This window comes from Callorhinus ursinus, unplaced genomic scaffold (assembly GCF_003265705.2).
Source record: "Callorhinus ursinus isolate GAN/ISIS: 27379988/994484 unplaced genomic scaffold, GSC_fseal_2.0 scaffold117, whole genome shotgun sequence".
Taxonomy (NCBI): domain Eukaryota; kingdom Metazoa; phylum Chordata; class Mammalia; order Carnivora; family Otariidae; genus Callorhinus; species Callorhinus ursinus.
The window spans coordinates 720,719-742,707 of NW_027397179.1; the positions used below are offsets into that span (position 1 = coordinate 720,719).

Genomic DNA, 21,989 nt, shown 5'->3' on the forward strand with positions numbered 1-21,989 from the left:
CCACCTGGCAGCCTGCCCCACGCAACTCTTGCCCTCCTTCCTCCAACCTCTGTCCTGGCTGTACCCGGCAGCCTCCTCATTCTGCCACGGCCAGCGTTCACCCCTCTAATGCCCCCACTCCCCTCATGGCAGGCCCTGGATGGGAAGGACCCAAGGCCAACAGACCCTGAGAGCCAGGGGCCTCATCTCGTCTCCCCACCCAGCCATGCTTCCACCTGGCCTCTGTGCCTGTAGGCCCAGCAGTTCTGCTCTGGAGCAGGCCCTGAGGCCTGTTCTCTCCCTGGACCCACCTGCCTCTGCAGCCAGGGGCCCTGCAAGCTCCTCTCCTGCCACCTCTCCCCCTCAGTTGAACCTTCATGTGCCCCCAGTGCTTCCAGGATGATGAGTCCCATCCCAACCGTGTGGCCTGGGCACTTGACTCCATGTCACAGAGCCTGTCCCTCACCGGTCGCAAGCATCTGTTAGAGGTAGAGCGTTCAGTGCAGGGCCTGGAACCCCGCCAGGGGCAGCTAGTACCCCAGTGTCCTCGTCACCTGTGAGTGTCCCTCAGAACCAAGCACGGCCTGTGTGCTAAGCCCCGGTTCCCCGGGGCCTGGGAGCCGTGCAGTATCCTGCACAGCACGGGCACTCAGTGAGCGCCGGCGGGAGAGAGGAAGGGAAAGACTCGGGCGTGAAGAGGCTGAGGAACTTTGCTGTTTCCCCACAGTCCCACTGGACCACAGGTCGGGGACACACAGGCCGTGTACCCACCGTGCAAGCAGAGGTCAGGGAAGGAATTCAAGCAGCAGTGAGTTCTAGGTTGTGGGATTAACAAGGTTTTGGTTTTTTTTTTTCCTTCTTCGCATTTTACCATATTTCCTATACCTTCTTGAATGAACTTTTGTTTTAAGAGAGGTTTGTAAACAAGTGTCAGGGCATTAACAAGGCCCTGTCTCTCGTGCCACCCAGGCTTGCCTCTCCCCCTCCTGGACTATGAGCGTGTGGCTGCTCCCTGGGCCCTGCTGATGACCCGGCAGCCCCTCAGGTGTAGAAACGAGTCCAAGGTCCCCAGCAGCTGCCCAGGGCACCGGGGGCCCTCCCTGCTGGTGCCCTCCCTCCTGAAGCCAAGGCCAGCCACGCCGGTGGTGCCCCATGTTGTCATTATTGTTTTCCTTAACTTGTGTTTGAGAATCTGAGGTATACTCAGGCCCCAAGTGACCAGTTCTCCCTTGGCTGGTCAGTGATAGGGACAAAGATCACCCGCATGGCAGGTTCCCACCACCGTTCACTGCCACCTAGACAGGCAGCAACCAGGCACCAAGTCTCCATGCCTCGAGCACCCTGCAGTGACCCCACTCTTGGGACATGGTCTAGCCCAGAGAGGTGGTGACACGGCCTGGGGTCGTGCAGGCCAGTCCCCTGCCTCCGCGCAGAGCTGCATCCAAACGGACCAAGACATCGGCCACGTCCTCTCAGTGCCACACGTGATGGCCCTGCGGCCAGGTCCTTCTCAAACCCAAATCCCTCCCCTTGCAGCTTGGGCCTGGGGAGACTGCCAAGCTGCGCACAGGGCCGTCCTCTGGAGGGCTGGCTCGGTCACCCGGGGCTGCTGCTTGTCGGTGGCCCCTCGCCTTGCTCCTGTACCGGAACTCCGCCTGACCTTCATGGGCCAGCTCATGCGTGGCTGCCTCCCTGCCAGTGGGGCGCCCTGTCCCCACCTGTGGCCTGCGCCTCTCTCCACTGCGTCCTTCCTTTCTCTGGTCTCTCCTGCCAGGCTGGGCCTCTCTCAGAAAAACGGCAATGCCCTTAACAAACACCAAACACAAAAACTAACTTAAGATGGATCAAAGACTTAAATGTAAGACCTAAAACTATAGCACTCTTAGGAGAAAGCATAAGTCAAGGGCTGCATGACACTGGATTTGACGACGATCTCTTGGATATGACACCAAAGGCTACGGGCAACCAAAGAAAAAGAGAGACAAACTGGACTGCATAAAAATTGCAAAATTTTGTGCATAAAAAGGTACTATCAACAGGTAAAAAGGCAACCTACAGGTGGGAAACAAATACTTGCAAACCACATATTGGATAAGGGGTTAATATCTGCAATACACAGAGAAGTAAACCTCAGCAGCAAAACAAACAACCTGACTGGAAATTGGGTGAAGGACTTGAACGCACATTTCTCCGAAGAAGATAAACACATGGCCAATAAGCACATGAAAATATGCTCGACATCACTGACATCACTGACTGTCAGGGCAATGCAGATCAAAACCACAGGAGGATACCACCTCACACCGAGAAGGATGAGTACTATAGTTTAAAAAAAAAAAAAAAAACACGAAGAAAAGAATGAGCAGAAATTGGCTCCCTTGTGCACTGTTGGTAGAAATATAAAGTGGTACAGCTGCTATGGAAAATAGTAGGGTGGTTCTTCCTCAAAAAATTAAAAATAGAATTACCAGCAATTCCACTTCGGGTAGACACCCAAAAGAATGGAAATCAGGGTCTTGGAGAGATTTTTGTACACCCGTGTTCATAACAGCACTATGTCCACAATCGCTAAGAGTGAGCAACCCCAGCGTCTGCTGGCAGATGAACAGATAAGTCAAATACACGCACACAGGAATACTATTCAGCCTTAAAAAGGAAGGACACCTGCTACAACAGGGATGAACCTTGAGGACTTTACACTCAATGAAAGAAGCCAGTCACAAAAGGACAAATACTATGTGATTCCACGTAAATGAGGTCCTTAGAGTCGTCAAATTCATAGAGACAGATGGTTGCAGCACAGCATTATTAATGTATTTAAAACCACTGAACTGTAAACTTAAAAATGGTTAAAATAGTAAGTTTTATGTCTATTTTAACACCAAAAAAAATGTCTTGTGGGTAAGGTACCCCAAAAATAAAAATAGCGAGGAGGCCATGTGGTACAAGAGAAAGAGGCAGGCCCCCTGCCCGGTACTGGCTTCCCCCACCAGTGGAGGGCCACTTGGGGCCCATATCATCCATTCTGTGGACTGGAACGCCTGACTAACGGCCCCCAGCTGGTACCAAGATTCGCCCATCCAGCCTTCAGTCCAAAGCCGCCCTGTCCAAGGAGGTGTGACTTGCGTTCTGGGAAGTAGGTGGTCCACAACCCCAAGGCCGAGGGCTGGGCTTCTGAGAATCAGGAGAGCAGTTTGGGGGCAGTGGGCCGGCAGCCTGGGGCTGGCCATGTGGTCCTTGACCAGTGCAGCCACAAGGCAATGTGGGAGTAAAGGGGAAGGAAACACAGCCAGGAGTCGATGGTGTGCATCGGGCCAAGTCTGGGAGCTTCTGCCATCTGCATGGGGCAGCCACAAACAGTCACATCCGAGGTGGGTCCCTCTCTTAGAGGCACCCTCTTCTTTCAGATCACCAGAACCAAACAAGCAGAAGGCCCACTTAGAATTCTCGCTGCAGCTCTGCAGGGCTCAGCCATGGCCCAGGGCATATCAGTGTTCAGTGCCTTGGAACTGGTGGTGGAGACTGGGCTGTGCATGGACACAGTGAGGGGAGGCCTGTGAACAAGAGTATTTGCCAAGGTCCAAATGGGACCTCAGGACAGTCTCATTCTGAGGCTCGGCTTCTTTGCCTTTATGTGAGGTTCCTGCCAGTCCTCTCCCTCTCTTAGTCTAATCTGGGCTTATTGGGCCTCCTGGGACTTCCCCAGTCGGCCCAGAGACAAAGGACCAAGGGTTGGATGACTACATTGTTCCCTGGTTCAGTAACTGCTCACAGGTCCCCAGGCCCTGATACCCACAATCCCCCCCACCACCACCACAATGCTGCTGGGTCTGGCTGGAAATTACTGAGGAATGGGTGAGGGAAAGACTGTACCAGGCAGAGGAAGGGCATGTGCAAAGGCCCTGTGGGCGAGGGGAGAGACGAACCATGGTGCGAATGGGGAGCTGAAGGAAGGTCAGAGGGGCTGGACAGAAAGAGAGGAGTGAGTCACAGGTGAGAGGAGGAGGCAGGGTCGATCAGGGGCGCCCCACTGTGTGGGTGCATAGTTGTGACCATGTGGTTGAGTGTGTGTGTGTCTGAGGTTGCACACATGCAGATGTGTATGTGTCTCTTTGCAGGCCTGTGTGTGTGTGCATGCACTGGCCCAGGTATGCACCTGCGTGCAGGTCCGTGGACATATGTGGGAATGTGTAAGTGCATGCACATGCCTGCGTGTGGCTCCCTGTGGCGTGCCGGGAGCAGAGGAGGTACGGCCACGGCGTGGAGCTGGGCTGAGGTGCGTGAGAGGGCCAAGGGCAGGAGTCAGGGGTTCCCTACCACATAGAGGGGCTGGGGCTTTGAGCCTGGCGCCTGGGGTGGGGGGCGGGCACTGCTGAATGAAGCAAAGACTCGCGCCTGAGTTCACACAGGTGGAGGGAGGTGAGGATGTGATCAAAGGCAGCCAATGATCTGTGATGGAGAAGGGTGCCAAGCTGCACATGAGTAGGGTCGGGGGTGCTGCGGTAAAGGCTGCGGGTCCATGAAGTGGGCAGGGCCTGCTTCCTGCCAGGTGACAGAGCAGGTGGTGAGGGGAGTGGAACTGCCAGTGTGCTTGGCCAGTCTGAGGGACAGGAAGGAAGGTAGGTAGATGGTGTCGGACGTGAGGGGCCAGCAGTAGGGGTCACTGTAAGAGCTCCAGCTTTTTCTCTGAGACAGCTGGATGCCAGCCAGGGTTTGAGCAAGGAGTGCCCTGTGTGTGAACAGAACGGGATGGGCTCCTGTGCGCAGCTATCCAGGTGACAGGGCAGCAGCGTGGGCAAGGGCTAGGGGCGGGGGACACATGGGCTGTACGACGGACAGTGCCCGGCGACAGAGTGGCGGTAGGGTTCAGGGCACCCCAGGGTCTGCCAGCAGGCTGGGAGAGGGGACGGTGGGAGGAGGTGGCAGGTGTGCCATGGTGGGCTCTGCTCCATCATGGCCCCTCATGGGTCTCCCTGACTCACACACCCTCTTGCCTGGGTACCTAAAGGCTAGCAGGATGCGATCCCCAAACCCAGAGCCTATTCAGGGACTCCTTGGCTAAAAGGTGCTCCACTGTCTGCAGCCTCAAGGTCAGACACTTGAGCACACACACCATGTGTTCCCTTGAAGCCCTTCCCTGCCCTGCCCCCAGGCCCCCAACCCCGGTCCCTGCCCATGGTCTGACAGGCCCAGCCCATCCTCACGTCTCGCTGCCCCCTTCCCCCAGACATGACCCTCTCAAGTCTACATTCATGTCACAGATGCTGGGTGACAGCCCTGAGCCAGGGGGTAGGGAGTACGGTGCTGCCACCTCTCTGGGGCCTTTCCACACTCTGGCGCTCTGTACCCTGGATGCCCACCACGCCAGGCCACAGCTCTCCCCAGGCACGCCCCACATGGCCTGGCACGGAGCTCCAGCTATATAACACTCATGTCCACTCCTGTCCTCGCTCATGGCGGAGCGAAGGGCCAGGGCAGAGCAGGGCAGAGCCAGGCTGTGTGACACCAGCCCCTTCTGGGCCCTTCCCCCAGAGGACGAGAGCCCGGAGCCAAGGTCACCAAGGTGTTGCTGCCCAAGCCGGGCTAAGCCAGAGGGTCTCCAGGGAGAGCAGACGGCTTATCAGCTTACAGGGCTGGAGAAGGCCTGGCCTCGGCGGGCGGGGCTCGCTCATCACCAGGCACCCACTTCCTTGGACGGAGGTGGAAAGGAGAAGCCAAGCCCCTCACTCTGTGGACTCCTCCCTCCCCAAGGAAAGCCCACTCCATGCAGAGTCCCAGACCATCAGAAAGGGGTGAGCCAGGGAGGAGAGTTTGGCCCCACAGAGGAGGCAGGCCCCACGGAGGAGGCAGGCCCACACCTAGACTGAACTGATAGAGGAGCATGGGTGTGTTTGGCGCCCAAGCAGAGGCCACGCAGGTGGCCAGCTGTGGGGCGGGAGGGAGGGGGCACGGGGAGAACCCCCAAGGCAGAGGGCAGCCCAGGTTTCAGGGCCAGCAGGCAGGGTGAGACCACATACCCAGGGCACCAGCGGGCCCCGAGTCTTCCTGCACACATACCCCCAGCCTGATGCTCCCTAGAGAGTGCTCAGCCCCCCTCAGTGTGAGGATCACCAGTCTGCGGTCCTGGCCTTTCAACGCCCCCAGAGCTGCCGTCGCCCCCCATGGAGGCCAAGCGTCAGCCTGCCTGGGCAGGGCTATGACTCAGCACTACTGTCCCCTGGCCCCACACCCCGCCCCAGCTTGCGCAGACATCTTCCGCTCTGGCAGCAGCGGCTCTCCCACCTGCCAACTGTACCTTGGCACCCAGCAGCTGCTCTGTGTGACCCGGTGCGGGAGGGGGCTGGAGGCCCAGCCCCAGTGTCTGTGACCTTAGGCCCTGCCTCACGTAGGGGCCTCTGGGCAGAGCAGGGAAGGCCCTGCTCCCAAGTTCCAGGAGGCCCATGTCTCGGGGTCTGCAGGCACGGGCAGGAGGAGAAGCACGTTGGGGTCCACACTCCTCTGCTGCTGGCCTTGGCTGGCAGGTCAGAAGGGGTTCCCATGCCTTCCTGGGGCCAAACCCACCCATGTCATTTCCATCTTCTTCTAGAGAATGGACCCCCCGCCTTGCCCTCCGGAACCGCCGTCCCTGCATCAGCTCCTACCGTGGCTCTATTTTAGAAACATGAGGTCCGGAAAAGCCTCTGCCTGCACGGTCACTGATTATCGGTTTCCCTCCCCTCTTAGTAAGGAAGCGTTTCCCACTGCCCTTTCATGCCCGGAGCCCTGGAATCTGGTGTTCTGCTTGTCGGTCAACATTTGTCCTCCCTCTTTCCTGCCTGAGTGTTGTGCGCCGGGCTCCTTGTCTGCACCCCTCTTTAGGTTTTCTCAGAGCCCAACCTGGACCTGCAGGGGTCTTCCTGGTGGCTCCTCTGTGGTCTCGGAGAAGCCAATGTCCTTCCCTGCCCGGTTCTTCTGCTGCTTTGGACTTCCCTTCCCTTTCAACTCCTTGCCTCTTCCCAGTCTGAACACGGTGAGGCCCGAGCTGGTGCATCTGCCTTTCCAGCACCGCGGTACCCACCCGCCAGCACCCTACAGTGTCACTGGCCCCATCCGTACGTGTCACCCTAATGCTCTGGTCGCCAGCGCCCCACAGAATCTTCATGGCGCCGTTTCCTTGTGTCCTTGGACCACCAGGGACAGCTGCGGGCCGGGGAAGGTCTGTCCCAGGGAAGCTGGGCGCAGTGGGGTCAGGGCCAGGGCTTGGCTTCACTTTCCAAGTCCACACTGTGCTTCCTTGGGCTGCTGGGGCCACCAGGAGAAGGTGCTGCCACAGCCACGGTGGGGGACGCACTGGCACCTCTGTCACGCGTGGGTCGGCCCTGCCTGGATGCCTACCTGTCCTCACACACACATGTCCTGTTGAGTCGGCCTCACAGTGTACCCGGGAGATGGGCATGACCATGCAGAGATAGGAACAGGGTGTGAGGAGAGGGGGAACTGAGCCTGCGGGGCTCAGCTTCCACGGGGCCCTCTGACCCCTGTCCCCACAGCACAGCCTGCTCACCTGCCACGACTTACTCAACATTTCTCTTTAAATTAACTTGCACTTTTTACTTAGATGGATGTACTTTAGAAAGGACTTCACGTTCCTACTTAAGTGGAAAGCTGGAGTCACCGCAGGCAGAAGTAACCTAAACTGTGAGCTGATGTCGCTGCTGCTTGGGGTCCGGGACGCTGCCTGCGGAAGGGCCAGCAGAGGGCTCGCTGTTTGTTAAACAACCGGGATTAGCACACTGGAGGGTGTGACAGTCATGCTGGCACCAAACAGAGATCTTCTCCTTGAAGGAAAGGGATTGAGAGAGAAATGAAAAAGGATTACCCTCCTCACGGGGAGGCTGGGTGCCACTCACAGCTGTGGCCTCAGGCCACCTTGTATATTCTAAGGATGAGGGAAGCTGAGCCCAGAGATCCTCTAGCTGGGACCCGTGGGGCGGGGGTAGTGGGCCTGGCGTGTCAGCACTGCACCCTCTGTCCCAACTCAGAGGCTGTCTCTCGTCTCAGAAAGGGGCACCATCCTGACCTGCCACCCCTCCTTCTGCTCGGTTCCATTTGCCTGTTCATCAGGGCACCCTCTGCTGTTCCTCCTGTGGCTAAATGACCCAGCACGGGGCGCAGTGGGCATCTGCGCCCAGGCCCAAGGCCCTCTACGCTCAGATCTGAACGGGCAGTCAATCAATTAACCACTGGGCCCCAAACGAGCATCACGGTGCCCTCTGGCAATCAAGCCTGGTGTGTGGAGGCTCTGCTCTGGACTTGGGGACATGGGAGGGGGGAGGGGTGGGCGATGCTGAGTCTGCATCGAGGAGCCCGTGTTCTGGCCGGGGAGACTGTGAGCACGTTAAGTCTGCGAGGCCATTTCTGATAAAAGGACAGCACTGTGGAGGAGAGGGTGTGGAGGCATGTGGCAGAAGGTCCAGGGACGTGACACTGGAAAAGACACGATTATAAGAAGCCGCTGTCATGCGAGGGTGGGAGGGGGGCCAGAGCAGGAGGCTGGCAGGATGGGGACACCTGAAGGGACACTGCCCCAAGTGCTGGGTTGGGCAGACAGAAGACCCTGCCCAGCCTAGGCCCAGCTCAGAGCTGGCCCACCCAAGCAATGTCCTTCTCACGGTTCCCTGGGGAGTGGTTCAGTGACGGCTGCCCATGACAGGGACCAACCCCCCAGGGGCCAGAAGGCAGAAACTGTCCCAGTTGAGACCCTATTTCTCCCACAGACGTGCCTTTGGTGGGGCGTGGAGGGTGCATCAACTCACACCCAGGACGTGTGGGCAGTCTGCTGCCACCCCCTATGTGGGATGCTGGACGTGTGGGTTCCCCCGAAAGGCTGGCAAAGCAAGGCCAGGGAGTGAGGCTGAATGCACCATGTCTCCCTCACATATCAGAGCTCGTGGGCCTGACCAACATCACATATGGCAGAATCTGGGTCGGCCCATTCCAAATGCTTCGATGGTTTTTGACACAACAGCACATACTTGTGGACTAAAAAGCCGTATCTTCCCGAGGAGATAAAAGCCCCTGCTTGCCTTGATGTCAGTAACACTGGATGCGGGCAGGGATAGGCCACCCTCCTAGGAGCTGCCCCCTAGGGAAAGCCGGCCTCCATGCCCCACCTCCTTCTTCCTGTGACCCTGCCAGAAGCCCGGTTCCCGCCTCCCCGGCTGGGTCTCCCATTCCCCACACCACAGTGCGCTGCCCCAGCCCATCCCACTGCAAACGACCCCCTCTGAGGCCAGGCAGGAGCCTCCCTCCCTGTGAGGGCTCCCTGAGCTGCAGCACCGGGCAGCCCCCTTAGGGCATGAAGGGCTCGGGGTGACTCGCCGCCTGGCCCTGTGAGATCTTGAGCTAAGTGTCGTGTGCCACTGGCTCAGCACTGGACTGGACTTCACCCAGGGAGAGTCCAGCAGGCATGCCCAGGACTGGCCCCTCCTTGGCCTCTGGGCCACTGGCTGCCCCTGCAGGCACCTGCCCTGAGCACACCCACCATGCCCTCGGGTTGGTCTGGCCTCCTGCTCGAGGCCCACCTTACCCTCCCTCTCCGTCTCCATCGCCAGCTCTGTAAAGATGTGTAGAACAGATGGATGGGTAGATGGACGAACACCAAAAATTACTGGTTCACAGCTCCAAAGCTTCCCAGAACTCCCTTCTGAGTGCGTTACCTCATATGACCTCGCCTGGGGGCTTGTGCGGAGGGTCTACCGCTGTCCACACTGGGCCTCTAGGACCCCAGCAGGGGACTTCTTGGGCCCCTCTGCCTGTGCCCACCCTCTCCCAAATGCCCCAGGGCATCTTACCCACCCCTCCACAAGCTGTAGGCAAGATCCTCCTGAGCCCTCCTGCCTCCCCGTCCTAACACCCTTGGCAATTCACCCTGCCCCTTCCTGCCCCAGCCAGCTTGGGCCCCACCCAAAACCCTATCCTGGTCATTTCTCATCCTGCTGAAAATAAGACAGGAGCCAGGGAAGGGAGTGGGGGGGACAGTGCATCTCTGCACCCTGACCCTCCTGCCCTGTGTACCGGCATTTCCTGGTCCCCCTCAGGCTCAGAAACCCCACACTTCCCTGCAAGTTGCTCCGGGCCTCTCCCCTGGGGTGGTCCTGAGGAAGGGGCTTCCAGGCTGGCCTGTCCAGGAGGGAGCTCTCCTGTGTGGTCAAGCAACCCCTTCCCCACCGCTTGTCTGTCACAGACCCATGCTTTACAACCTTTCCAAGTAGAGGGACCTATCCCTCCCCGTTCTAATGTAACAACAACAACAAAAACCAACTCTATAGATTCTACCATTATTACAGGTACATTTAAGATCTGTTAATGACCAGAAGTTGCCACCAAAGGTGGGACTGCTGGCTGGCTGGCATATTGAAACATGATGTAAAGCAGGAAGTCATGAGAAATGATAATATGAACTTTAAACATTTTAACTTAAAACAGATAACCATACACTCCTTCACCAATTTTGGGGGCGGGCCATCTTCTCTCAGAGGACAGGCTCACTTACTGGAGTTGTTGTCACTGTTCCTTCTCAAACCACAGCACACTACGTGTGACATCCAGTTGACTTTCTCCATGCGGCGTGTGATGGCAAAGTCACCGGGACCCGAATCCTAGGTTGTCATGGCTCTGTCCCCAGTCTTACCCACACCAAACCCAACCACAGCTTTTACTGAGGCTTTCCAAAGCATCCACTGAGTTTCCACAGCGGTCCTCCTTATATTCACATTTCATCAGCTTGTGAGGTACTCAAGGACACGGTCACAATGACAAGTACCGCTGGTACACACAGGTTTGGGCCAGACACCACTGACTCCAAGGGGTGGGCGCCAAAGTGCAGGGCATGCTCTCCTGTGAGAACAGAGCACGCCCATTCATCCAGTGAGTGTTGGTGACAGGGGTAAGAGGGTTTCTGAGCACCAAGCTTTCTATAAGGTTTGTAAATGACACTGCATTTCATTTTTTATCACAACGGTTTCTTTGAAAAAACGGGAGCACATGCACACGCGAGACACCTCGGAGCTGGGGAAACACAGCTCTGTGCGGACGGGCTCTCTGCCACCACCCCACAGCCACCAGGGCCCCGGCCACTGGATTAGCTTATCCACGTCCCCCCCAGCCAGCCTGACTAGCCTGGCACCAGCAGACCCACAGCAGGGCTCCCCTTAAAAGCAGCCCCCCTTTCTTGGCCCCTTCCTAGCTCCCTGCTTATTTCAGAGCCAGAGTCCGGGCAGATGGGAGAAGGACCAAGGTTAGGTGCGCAGTGTCCCCAGCTGCAGAGAGGCGCTGACAAATGGCTCTACCCCAGCTAGGCAGCCTCTTGGCTTCAGGGTACTGCCAAAGATGAGCAGCGAGGCCCTCCCCTGCTGCCCCGTACTGTCCTGTGGCTCTGGAGGCCCGCAGCGTGGGTCCAGCCTTCTGGCCTGCAGCACGAAGGCTGACCAGACGAGATGTGATAGCATGGTCTGAGGAACACTGACTCAGGAGGAAATCAGGCCAGAGATTTCTCTGAGCCAGGAGTAAATAAATAAATAAAAACGGAAAGGTTCCACATACAAGGGGGAAGAAGACCCAGATGCGCAGGGCCTTTACTAAAAGCCGAGTGGAAGGGGTTGCTGCCTGGGGTGGAGCCTGGCTCCCCGTTTCCGTAGCGAAGGTAACTGCTGACTTTTAGTCAGGCCCAGAAGTACCTGGGTGGAGACTCTGATTTAACCTCACTGGGTCTCTTGCCCTGCAATTTCCGGCCTCTGAGTGCGGTGGCCCAAGATCCCATCCCCCACCTTGGCTACCCCCGGTCCAGACCAGTTCTCTGAGGACTCCATGGGCCAGGCAAGTGCACGGCTCCTTCCCTGAGCCCCTCCTGCCTCCCTGCAGCTCCATTCTTGTCTTTCCCACAGGGAAGGTGAGCACCACCTCTCATCTATTCCCTTTTTCACCTAGCCCTGTCCCATTGCCTGCTTCCCCAGCCTCCTGAAGTCATGTGGGCCTGCAGGCTGCGAATCTGGGGCCCCTGCCCTCCTATCTATGCCGGGTCACCCCTAGGAGTCTCCAAGCCAGCAGCAGCCTCTGACCTGTTGATGGGGCTCTCGAGAAGCAGAGGCTGAGATGGGGATTCTTGGGCACATGACTGGATGAGGGAGCGAGTTCAGGAGAGAGGGAGGCAGGACAGGGCCAGGGAGGGAACCAGGCGGAGGTGTGCTTTCAGATGCCTTTTTGCTGTGGCCTGATCCCCGGGCATTCTGGAGCCTGAATGAAATCAAGGCTGTCCCACCTCGAGGGATAGGACAGGGCCTGCGAGGCCCCGAGGCAGTTCTCCAGCAAGGGGTGCAGCTGTGAGCAGGTAACACTGATGTGGTGGGGTACAGTGCGCCGGCAGGAAAGGGGATCTGGGGGCACCCGCGGCGTCTGCTGCATGCTTGCCTTCCCTCTGCCCACCACCCCCTTCCTTTCTGACAGAACCCGGTGCCTCAGGTCAGGGCTAGGCCTGGCTGGCCTCAGGGGAGCGCTGTGTCTGCAATCCAGCCACCTAACCTCCCAGGGCCCAGCCTCTCAGTGGGGACTGCTACAGTGACCTCTCAGGTACCCTTCCTCTCTCCCGGCCCCTGCACCCTGCTCCCCCAGCAGCCAGGGGGGGTCCTTGTCGAATTATAAGGCAGAGCATCTCTCCTGTGCTCAAAACCTTCCCAAGGCTGGCCATCTCAGTTCTAAGCCAGAGTCTGGGGCCCTAGGGTGCTGTGCCCCTGCCCTCCCCTGCTGTGCTCCCTCCACTCTCCACCCCTGCTGCCTCTCAAGTGTCAAACACACTCTCACCTCAGGGCCTCTGCACTGGCTGTTCCCTCCAGCCGGAACACTCTTTGTCCGGAGAGCCAATCCATCCTTTCCTCAAATGGCTCAGAGGTCCCCTCCTTGAGAGGGCACCCTGCCCATCCTATTTATGACTCCCCAAATGTCTCGCTGTGTTTTCTAACATGGTGGGTGTATAACTCCCTTACCGTGTTTACTGCCCCCTCCCCCACGCTTACAGAACACCAGCTTCACAGGGCAGGGGCTGTTGGTCTGTCACTGATGTGTCCCACAGGCCCGAAGTACCTGACAGGAAGCAGGTGCTGATAAATCCATCTCAGCCCTTTGTACTGCATGAGGGAAGAGCCAACTCATCACAGGGAGGGGACAGCGGGGGCTTCTGGGAAGTTTTCTAGAAAGGCCCTTGGCCTTCCCCCAGATGGACACCGCAGATGTGTGGCCGCCTCCCGTCTAGCCTTGGCCAACTCTGATACTGCTCTGCCTCTGAGCCCTCGGCCCAGGACGTCCCTTCATCTGGTGAGCCCATCAGGACTGGGCTTCTGTTGCTGCCACTGAAAGCTTGCCCCCATCCCAACTCTACCCCAGTCTCAAGGCCCTGAGGTTCCCTCACAAGCCCTGGTCCTCAGACTTGGCCTCCCCACCCAGCCGCAGCCTTGCTGTGCCAGTGATGAGACAGAGCCTGGGGCTGCAGCTCACCCTCTGCCCCAGTCCTCAGCAGCCACAGCGGCCATGCCCCCCACGCTCCCTCCACCCACATGGGTCCTCCATTCCTCACTGCCCCAGGAGAGCCCCAGAACAGCCGGCAAGACAAGACTAACACACCCAAGGACCCAGGTCACATAGGGGCTGAGCCCAGTTGAGGAGCTCAAGGGGCTGCGGCAGGGATGATGGGTGCAGTGTGGCTGTGGGGCTTCCTGGAGGAGGCAGGTGGTGTTGGGGCACCAGAGAGCCCTGATAGCGCTTCCGCGCCCTCCTCCCTGCCATGAGGTGGGGCAGGGCTGGGGATGTGCATGCGTACGTGCGTGGTGTTATCATAGAGGAAATCGATGCCTGGCACTGGCCCAGTGTTTAAGGGAAATGAATAGATTCTGGCCGAGGACAAAGAGAGTTTGATTAATCAAAAATTGGATAATGGAAGCAACACTCTAATTATTTTTCTTCCCAGCATTTTATCAAGAAATATGTTTGCACAGCATATCAGAGGTAACGGAGTGGGTGAGGGAGGGTGACCACGCTGGAGGGAAGCCCAGCTTGGAGACAGGGCCATTGCACCTCACGTGTGCTGATGGGGGCAGGCTGGTGGGCTGGCCAGCTGGGGTCCTGGTGGTTACTCACGGGGCCACAGGAAGCGAGGGGAGACACGTCGTGCAGGCCAGGGGCCGCACACAGCTGGGGTGGCCTGGGTCACAGAAGATGGGGTGGGTAGGGGTGCCTGCTGCCATGGAGGCCAGTGGGCGTGGGAGTGGGGCATTACTAGCTCAGGTCATCAGGACCTGACCGAGCCAGGGGGAAGGCTGTAGGTGTGAAGTCCTCCAACCCTTGGTCAAAGAGGGTCTTCAGAAGTCCCTCTGGGCCGTTTGGAGCAAATTCGCATGTCTGCTCTGGTGAAGCCTGGTGAGCTGCCCCATGGCCAAGGTCAGACAGGACCACTGGGCCCCACGGGCTGGTCCCATAGCCCTCCCTTGTCACTCACTCCCTCTACCTGCACTGTCCTCACTGCTACAACATGGTTTCTGTGGTCACCTGGGCTCCTAATTCCAGGCAGCCTTCTTGGAGCACAGCTTGGGGCTCATTCACTTGCTCATTCCTTCCTTCAGGGTGCAGAAAGAAGCTGCCATGGGAAGAGGTCCACAGTGACCTGAGCTGCCTGTTAGACTCAGAATGTTGGCTGGGGAAGCACCAAAGAGGAGGCGAGTCCTCACCTAATCTGGGGGTCAGAGTCGGTGTCTGGAAGAAGGGGCACATAAAGAGAGATGGAAGATTGAGCTGCAGCTTCTAGGCGAGAAGTGAGGGTGTGGTGGGCGGGGTCGGCCAGTCCCTGGTGAGGGCGTCTAAGTCTAAATCCTCCCCCGGTACCCGTGGGAGACATCACTCATTAACCATGACCACTTGCCCTCCAAGCCGTAACAGCCTTGGGATCCTTCTCAACACTGTGTGCTTTGGGCAGCAACCAGAGTTGGTACAAGAGATGAGAACCATCTGTACCCTTGACCAAGGCCAATGTAAGGTGAGGACACCGAGGCCCAGTGAGCGCAGAGAATTTACCAGCGTCTGCTTTACAGGCAGAGCCAGGCCTAGAACCCAGGCCTCCTGATTTCCCATCCAGTACTTTTTCCTCTGTACCCAGCTGCTCTGCTGGGCTAATCTTGGGGGCACAGGGGTTATCTGGAAAGGCCACCCAGCCATCACATGGTCACTGCCGACACTGTGCTCCTTTCCTACTGCCAGGATCTTGTCTTGCTCTCTTACGACAGTTTCCCGTGGACATGCCTCATGTCACAACCATGTGAAACCCCCAAGTCTGACCAAGGCGTCACCCAGGCACACCCCATTGCTGCGGGGCCAGGTGTCAGCCTGAGGCCTCTGATTTCCAGTGGCAGGGACCGGTGCCTGTGATGGCAGTATGAGGAGCTAGGCAGCTACCTGCCTTGGTTTGGGAGTGAACCACAGTCGGGCCTCACCGGTGTCCAGCCAGCGGCGCCCACCCGTAGGTGGTTTGTGTTTGTCCGCCAAACCTAAAGGCCAAAGACACACCTCTGGGGACCCAAAAAGCACAGCCTTCCGGGAGCAGAGGGCTGAGCTAGAGCAGTGGTTCAGTGTGAGGGCTATAGCCAGCAGGAGGCCCAGCCCTCTGCATGAAAGTGGCTCAAAAGCTCATGTTAGGCCTATTTGCCAATACTCATTTCCCCCCCCAACAGTGATTTGCTGAGACCTTACTGTGGCCAGGCCAGGTTCTGGGGACTGGATTGTCAGTGGCAAACAGCAGACAAAGGTCTTGACCTTGCAGAGCTTACATTCAGATCCAGGAGAGATGGTCAACACACACAAATAAATAAAACAGGTAGTATGTTATGTCGTAATGAGTGCTAAAGGGAAAAAGAGAGGCAATCGCCCACCTGGGAAAGCCACACCATCTCTCCACGTCTCTGTGTCCTCAACCGTGAGGACAAAACTGAGGTAAAATTCAGCCCCTTCTCGGAGGAGCTGGCAGTGGAAGGATAAAGTGAGCCTCTGCCCCGGAAGGCACCTGCCTGCTGTAATCCAGAGAAGATCCCGCCGCTGTCCCAGTGAATGCCTGTGTCTGGGCTCTCGGGGAAACGTGCACAACTGAGCCCACTGTCCTCTGCTCCGATACCACAACCTTGACCTCCGTGACTCACAGGGGCACAGGGCCTTGCTGAGGGTGTCAGGGCCCAGGTCCCGGAACCCTGTCCGCAACACTCCCCATCCCAGGGGTTGGGGAGGGCCGTTCAGTGGGGGCAGGGGCTCTTTCTGAAAGGTTTGCTCTGACCACAGCGCGCACTGCCAGGAGAGGCAGGGCCGGCCCGGACGAGCCCTCAGGGACGGGTGTGTTTCTGGTTAGAGGCTGCTGGAAGGAACGCGGGGCTTGACACTGTTGGAAGGCCTCTCCCTGCACCGTGGTTTTTAACAGTCTCGCTTCTTAGCACTTTTTGTTGGATTCTCCAGGGATGTCTCTAAAAGAGAGTTATACCTTAATTTAGAAGCAAATAACTCAAAACTGTGTGATGTAGCAGGTTCCTTTGGAAAAGAGATGAACTCAAGGAAGCCATTGTTGTGTGAAGCCACCTGCCACGCTTACCCGGGTCCTGCCAACGGACTGCCCAGCCCTCGGCCCTCGAGTTGTGCCTCCTACCTAAGGCCACTGGGGGTCAAGGGACGGGGGGGAGGAAGTGACACTCACAGGAGGCCAGGGTGAGGCTCGAAGGCTGGCTCTGACTGACCCCCCGGTGGCCCCAAGTGCCAAACACAGCCCACCTGCCCACGGGACGCAAGTGAAGGGGAGCCTGGGTGGCGGGCCCATGGCACTGCCCTCCCAGTGCCACAGCCGGGCTTCAGGGGCAAGCATGTGGGCAGTCCAACAGGGCCCCAGGCCTGGCTGAATGCTCTGTTGTCTTGAAAGGTTTAAAAACTTAACAAGGGCCCTGCAAATTATGTAGCTGGACCTACCCATTTGCTTAGTCCACACACACCCCATGCGTACCTCGATATTTGCCTCGGGAGACCCGCCCTCTTGGGAACACCCTCTTCCACAGCGCCCCCCGCCCCCCCACCCCCCGCCATGTTGCCATCATGGTTGTGCTCCCATCTCACTCGCTCATCCATCCTTCTCAATCTCTTCTTTCTGGAAGCTCCTTCTCAGCTCATGCTCTGAAGGGTGAGGGCCCCGAGGCTTGACCCGGCCCCTCTGGACCCACCTACCCTGGATCCTCAAGGGACCACGGCCAGTTCCTGGCTTCCCACACACCTGATGCCAAGGACTCCAGGTGTCTACCTCCAGCCTCGCTCTCCCCTCTGATGGCCACATAACGGCCATGTCTACCAGGGCCTAAGCCAACTCCCAGTTTCCCACCTCTCAGGAAGGAGTCTGCATCTTCCTTCTCCACCAATGCCACCGCCGTTTCTCCAGAGCTGTCCTTGCCTCTTCTCCATCAGCAGGTCCTCTTTAAAATAAATCCCCAACCAACCGCTCCTCATGACCCCTACTGCTCCCACTGGCCTCGGTCAGCGGCCTCCTCCCCTGCTGTAACGGCCCCTCACAGCCCTCTGCTCTTGCCCCCATGCCCATCAGCCACACAGGTCTTTTCACAGTGGAATTAGTTCGAGTCTCTCCTCTGCTCCAAACCTCCCCATGGCTCTGCGCCTCACAGGGGCCCACAGAGTCCTACCTGACCCACTCCGTAAACCATCCCACCCTATGGGGCTCTGGCTACCTGGCTGTCTGCTGGGGCCCCCCAGCAGCTTCAGTGCCTTTGCACCTGCCACCCCCTCTCCGCGTGCCTTTCCCCATCAGTCACAACTCACCCATCGCTCTCTGTGGCACTGTGCCAAGGGCCCCTCCACACAGAGCGGCCCCCTGACCCTCCCTCTCTGCGCTCTCTTCTTTAGTTCTCTTCACGGCACCTACCTTACCTGGCAGTCAGTCACACAGGTGTTGTGCCAGCCTCCCTGGGTCTGCTGGGAGCCCCATGAGGACAGACACCGTGTCTGTCCCGCTTCTTGCCATACCCCCGTGTCTGGCACAGCACCCAGCACCCGGCAGGTTCTGGTAAATATTAGCCAAAGGAATGAATAATGCGTGAACCATTTCCATCTCCTCGGGCTCTGTACGGAGGGCTGACATCTCCCATGTCTCCCATGTGCTCCCGGAGCCATCAGACAGTCCCTGTGGTTAGTTGCTGTCAGTTCACTCCTGCGAAGCGTCTCCCCTGCCAGTGTGGACATGTGTAAAGGGGCCAAATGCATAGGGAGGACCCGTGCAGGGACTGGTGCAGGGACGGGGCAGGGAACGCTTGGCTCTGTTTATGAATGAAGACAAAGAAGCTCAGTCAGGACGGGGCTGGGCTGGGGGTGACAGGGCCAGGACCTGACCCAGGTCTTTGGAGGCCTCGACTGGAGGCCCGCCCCACCCTGCGTGGGGGAGTCTGGGCCTTTCCATGTCAATCCCCGGTCTGCCTAAGCTGTGTCAGGCCACCACTCTGGGGCTGGTCCTCAGCATCTGCCCCGATGCCTCCTATCCATTTCCTCTTGCCCTCTTCCCTGCCAACCACAGCGCCCGCTGGCCTGCGCCTGGAGGCTCAGTGACCCCAGGTTTCCTTCCTGGGGTTGTGGGAGAGCAGTGTGCTAATCTACCTCTTCCAGAGTTCCTGCAAGCCCAGCCATGGCCAACAGCAGCGAGACGCCCTAGAGACAAACGGCATTTTAGGTCTTCTGAGGGCCAGCAAGGGACGGTACAGGGCTGCCTCATCCTCACGTCCAGGGAACGAAGGCACGTGTACACATGAGAAAACCACACAGCCAGGTTGAGGCTGCTGAGGCCACACCCTGAGTGTCAGGCCAGCCTTCCCACCATGCGGTTCTCCATCCCACTTGCCTCCTACAGGGGCTCTGGGCAGCCTTGCCAAGTCTACCTGGTTACCCAGAAGTTCCTGGAATCACCCTAGAAGCTCCTGAGATTCCAGGAAACAGAAGAGCTGAGAAATTGGGGGCAGAGGGAGGGATTCACTCTGTGTCCCAAATCTAGAGTCCCACAGCAGGCCCCCAGAATGTGGCCTGGCGACAGGCACAAGAGTGAAGCGGCTCCATCCCTCTTGGCACACTCTGTGTCCCCCCGCAGCAACATGGGCCTTGGCCAAAAGCTGAAAGTGGGTGTGTGTTTGGGGGTTGGGGGGGTATGCTACACAGATGAGTAACAAACAGCCCCTTCAGAGGGAGAGTGAAAACATCCCTCGGAGCAAGCAAGCAAGCAGATCTAGGGCAGAAAGTGACACTGGCCTTGCGAGGGGGAGGGACTATGTCTTATTTACCTCCTGTCGCAGAAAATCAACGTCTGTTAGAGGAACACACAGGAGTTTTAAACCAAATGCCAGTGTCTTGTCCCCAGACCATGAGGAATGCTGAAGGCACACCACTTCATCTGAGCATCCCATGCGATCAGCCCCTAAATGGAGGCTCCCAAGCCTCCTTGATTACCGTTCACAAATGTCCACGCCCCAAAGGGGCAGAGTCACCAGCTAAATAGCATTCTCCATCCTGGCTAGGAAGGGGGCTGTCGGTTACCCAGTACCCTGGCCTTGCCCATGAGACAAGGTGCCTGGAAGGGGAGTCCTAGGCTGCAAGGAGCCCCCTGGTGTCTTTTAAGCTCTTCCCCAGGCCCACCCCAGCTCCTAGGTCACAGATGAAGAAACTGTGGCCTCCATCGAGCAGTCACAGCTAATAAGCAATGGGGTGTTCCGTTTCCCTGGCTCCATCAGCCCCTGTGCGTCCCCCACCCCCCTTCCCGCCATACCACCTATGCTTTCCCAAGCACATCCTATGCTCCAGCCAGACCCAACTGCCTGAGTACCCTCTCTGTGCTTTGGTCCATTTTCTCCTCTCTGTCCACAATGCCCACCCCGGCTGTGCTCACGTCCTTCAAGCTCAAGTTCAAATGTCACTTTGCCCACAAGCCCATCTAACCCCAGCCCAAGTCATCTCTGAGGTCCCTCCAGAGGCTCCGGCATGCATACTCAGGGTTGGGTTATTTGAGCAGAGACATTTCGCCCCTGTTGGGTGGTGAGTCAGTCCCAGGAGGGCAGGCCCAGTCCACTCCCACCTCAGCGCCAGGCTCTGGGGGAGCAAATGCTCAGTAAATATTTGTTTAATTGAATTTGGCCAAGGAGCCTCCTCCAGACAGAACCCAAGGCGGCAGGAGTCAGTCCCCAGGGCAGGGAAATCACTTGGGCAGAAGGGAGCCCATCAGGGACTGGGCTCCCTCACCAAAACAGGCCAGACCTCGCCTAGCAGGCGGGTCCTTTCATCCTGAGAAAGGGACTCCAGGGAACCCTGGTCTCGGCACTGCCTTCCCACCCTCTTCTCTCTTGTGACATAGAACCCCAATTCTCGGCCTAGGCGGATTCCTGCCATCACCACCCAGACAGGCTCAGCACCGCCCTGCAGGCAGAGCCCCCTTGGATCTTCCGTAGGATGCGGAGCCCCAGCCCCGAGGCCTTACACCCCTCCCCCCCAACACCCCCCAACACCCCCACCGCCTTTTAAGGGAAAAAAATATTGAGCCAGGAACATATCACAATCGCAGCAGGTCCATACTCATCTCTTGTTCTAAATGCCTCCAAGGAACCTGTTCTCTGCAAGACCGATGACGGAAAACTGCGAGCCACTCGGCCCCGGGCCCAGGCTTCCGGGGCCCTCTCCTCCGTTTCAGCCAAGGCCACGCGTCGGCGCTCCAGCTGCCCGGGGTCGCCTCCTCCCCGCTCCCCTGGGAGGCAGACCCCGCCTCAGCGCCTCTCCTGCAGGTTGGCTGGCCCCGGCTCCGCACCGGCGGCTGTTCTGGGGGCCCCCAGACGCGGCAGCCCCAGCAGCCCCTGCCTACCTCCCGGGCCCGCAGCCGCCCCCTCCCGCCGGCTCCTCTGCCGAGTGGCGCCCCTTCCCAGCACCTGCCGGGCCCGCGGTCGCCCGCTGCCCACCTCGCGGGCATCTCCGCCCCGGTCGCCCACACCCCGGCGGGGCATCCCTTTCGCTGCTCCCCGGCGCCCCCAGCCCGGGCGGATCCCTAGCACAAAGGCCCGGGCGGGGCCCCGGGTGGGGGTGGGGTGGACGCCCCAGCCGCTCCCCCAGCCCCTCGAGGTTCTGCCGCGCGCCCCGGCCGCGGGTCCGCTCACTCACCTCCGGGCCGCCGCACGGTGCATCGGCGAGCTGCTCCGGGTGGGGCGGGGCGGCGAGCGCGGGCCGCGGCGCCCTCGTTCCGCACTACGCGGGCGGCGGCACCCGCGCGGGGACGTGACCGGACCGCGGGCGGCGCACACCCTCCGGCCGGCTTGGCTCCCTCCGCCCGCTCTCCCGCGCCGCCCGCCGCCCGCCCGCGGGTCCGCCCGCCCCGCGCCGCGCTGCCGCCGGCAGGGGGCGGAGCCGCGAGCGCAGCGCGTTGCCAGGCCAACCGCGGGCGGGGGTGCCGCGAGCCCGCGGGTGACCACGCGCTGGGCGCCGCCGCCCCGCCACGAGCGCCGGCTCTCTTCTCATTGGACAGGAGCGGCTGACGGATGTATGTACGGTCCAACGGCAACGGGTAGGGGCGGGGCCGCGGCTCTGCGCGCGCCGCAGTCCCGCACGCGCTGCCCGCACCGGCGTCTCTGGGACCCCGCTGCGCCGAAGCGGGGGAACCGACCCAGTGGACCGCTTCTCGCAGAGCCGGAGACTGATCCTGAGAGTGGCGGAAGGCCCATCTCCCCGCGACGAGCCCGGCTCGTCTCCCTCGGTTTGAATTCGAACCCAGCTCGGCACTTTCTGAGCTCCGCGACCTTGGGCAACCAACTGACCTCTCTGAGCCTGTTTTGCAAAGTGGGGCTAGTGGCACCTGCTTCCTTGAATTGTCGCGACAATCCGCTAGAACGTGTGAAAGGCTATGCAAACCCTTAAAGTATACACCCGTGAGGTTGGTGCAG

At 59.0% G+C, this 21,989-nt stretch overlaps 2 protein-coding genes across 3 annotated transcripts in view; one reads left to right on the forward strand and one right to left on the reverse strand.

Annotated features, from left to right (window-relative positions):
- The window catches only part of GNAZ (G protein subunit alpha z), a 52,719-nt gene extending 31,374 nt beyond the window's left edge, over nucleotides 1–21,345 (reverse strand). Inside the window, exon 1 of one of the 2 annotated variants that reach the window (XM_025857342.2) lies at nucleotides 21,214–21,345. The gene's annotated coding sequence lies outside the window, so the exon portion shown is untranslated. Of the gene's footprint in view, nucleotides 1–21,014; nucleotides 21,036–21,213 lie in introns of those variants that run through there. The other variant, XM_073889751.1, reaches the window with a different exon arrangement.
- The window catches only part of RSPH14 (radial spoke head 14 homolog), a 76,699-nt gene that overhangs the window by 45,334 nt on the left and 9,376 nt on the right, over nucleotides 1–21,989 (forward strand). The gene's annotated exons all lie outside the window — the stretch shown is intronic.